The 2,314-nt window shown below is 37.2% G+C and overlaps 1 long non-coding RNA gene across 1 annotated transcript in view; it reads right to left on the reverse strand.

Annotated features, from left to right (window-relative positions):
* The window catches only part of LOC138023509 (uncharacterized), a 16,327-nt gene extending 14,312 nt beyond the window's left edge, over window positions 1-2,015 (reverse strand). Inside the window, exons 1-2 of the long non-coding RNA XR_011126702.1 lie at window positions 1,896-2,015; window positions 1,695-1,761 (exon numbers count right to left, since the gene is read on the reverse strand). This is a non-coding gene — a long non-coding RNA (uncharacterized lncRNA). The remainder of the gene's footprint in view (window positions 1-1,694; window positions 1,762-1,895) is intronic.
* Between the last annotated feature and the right edge of the window lie 299 nt (window positions 2,016-2,314).

The following is a 2,314-nucleotide window of genomic DNA, read 5'->3' on the forward strand; positions in this document are numbered from 1 at the left end:
CCAGTTAATGTAACATGGTCGACAAGAGCCGACGTATCATGACCATTAATTAGTGCTTTAAATTTTTCTGTTTTCTCTGATGCAATCGTCTCTTAGTTTTTCCGATATAAAACTCATTGCAGTCCCAACAGGCAACTCTATATACAATCTTAGACATTTGGCCACGACTAAGTCTACCTTTGTAAGGAAAGAAAGATTTAATGCGACGAGTGCTTTAAAAAATCACTCTAAGGAGAACTCTCCCATATAATTTATTTCATCCTAAAATAATTTGTTTACTAACGATCTTGCTTTTTAGCCCTAAATAAGGTAAAACTAAGAAAATTTTCCTTGGTCATGGTTAGGATCCATGGTTTGTTTTGTTACTTTTGTAAGACATTATTTATGTTATAATTGACAACACCTCCGGGATAACCATTTTGTGATAGCAACTTTTTGAGTTCACCCAAGGACGATTGTAACAACCGAGGCGACGAGCAAATGCAGAAACAACGGAAAGTGAGAGTACCGATCAGATTTATTTTGTATTTTCGAGGTGTGAACGCGTCCCATTTTGACTAGTGAAAGTTTTCTTTCGATAAATTGATGTTGAAAAAGTATCATTATGACGTTTGATAAGTACATCAAGAAACGGGATCACATTATTTTCTTCAAACTTTACAGTAAATTTGATGATTACATGGCAGCTATTGAGACACTGTAGAAATTGAAGAACATTGTTTTTACTGTCGAACAGATTAATAGTATCATCAACGTGTCAGAACCAAATAGAAGGACGACCGATGTAATTCAAGACCCACTTCTCTTCGAAATGGCACATAAAGATATTGGCAAACACAGGATTGGTCGTAAAGGTGAGAACATTTAGCCTTTGCCAAATGTCTAAGGTTGTAAAGGGATATGAAACGTCAAGTAAAAGATAATTTCAAGTGATACGTTTGTATCTGACATTTGTCACCGCTGTTTGTGTGTCATTTTTGATAATTTGTTTTAGTTTCCACCCGAGAAACAATATTTTTTCGAAAACGTTTTGTTTCCTCTGCAATTGTTTCCGCTTTTCTCCGCTCAGTGCAGAAAATGTTTCGAGTCTCAGTCTCTGTTCCCTTCGTTTGCTGAGGCCTTTGAAAGCTTATCGCGCAACATCTGAGTAAACGCCGCTAAAAAACCGGCATATACATGAAAACAGAAATTGAAGTTTTAATTTTTCTAATCACTTAGCTCAACATTTTACCAAACATTATTTGCCCTAACAGGAATTCTTCCGCACCTTACATTCACATTTACTCTGAACTGTTAAGCCTTGTTTGGCGGTAGTAAAACACTTCGAAGAAATCTGGCCCGTGTATTACTCCTCTCGAGCTTTTTTGTCCTTCTCAGGACTACACTCAGCCGGACGAGGGTGTTTCATTTAGTTTCGAATCATCTCTCAGTTTACACGAAGCGTATGCCCGGCATTGCCAATAAAACGTTTAAAAACCAGACTCTCTTTGCTCTAAAACAAAACAATTGTATTAATAAGTTAGGGTAGTCATTTAAGATAGAGAATACAGACCAGACATATATTTCTTGATATTTCTCAATGTTTTCTTGTTGTTGTTTTTTTTTTTTTCGATTTCAGTATAACGAAATCCTTTTTTTTTTTATCTGTTAACGTTAGTCATAAAAGCCATATAGACATATGATAATTACAATACCTTCGCAAGCGAATGAGACTAAGGGTTCAGCCAATCAATTCAGGTTGATTATAATCTTAGTATCCACCTGTTTAAAAAAAAGCAATCACTTTACTTTAGTGCATTGAAACGTTTACAATTGTGGATTGCAGCAGTCAACATTGAATTGAAGTATCAAATTTAAGCTTAGCTTTAAGCAATCAGTAACAATAAACACCTTACCACTGTCGGTCCAAATGGATACAAATTGAACAGGGAAGAACAGGCTCATTGAAATGGAAAGTTAGAATGGATGAGAACTTAACTCGATCAAACGAGCTGTCGTGTATTCGGTGATTCGTGACTAAACGACCGAGAGATTCTTTGTGCATCGATGTCATGTAGTAGGCAATGAGGAGCACGGGAACAAATATTGTTGACTAAACGGCTGGCCTTCCTCTAATTTATATACTAGTTTACCTAACTGGTAGAGATGTAGCCGAGGGGAATGCAGATGTTCGATTATGCTTGCGGTAATTTAACGATGGTTCGTGCGTAGAAACGAAGGGGGATTTCAATAGGTCTTGAGCAGGGACGGTACAAAACGTGGACCCCCACCACAGGGACCCCAAGCTCATTTCGAGGGAAAGCCAACAGTTCAT

This window comes from Montipora capricornis, chromosome 11 (assembly GCF_036669925.1).
Source record: "Montipora capricornis isolate CH-2021 chromosome 11, ASM3666992v2, whole genome shotgun sequence".
NCBI lineage: Eukaryota > Metazoa > Cnidaria > Anthozoa > Scleractinia > Acroporidae > Montipora > Montipora capricornis.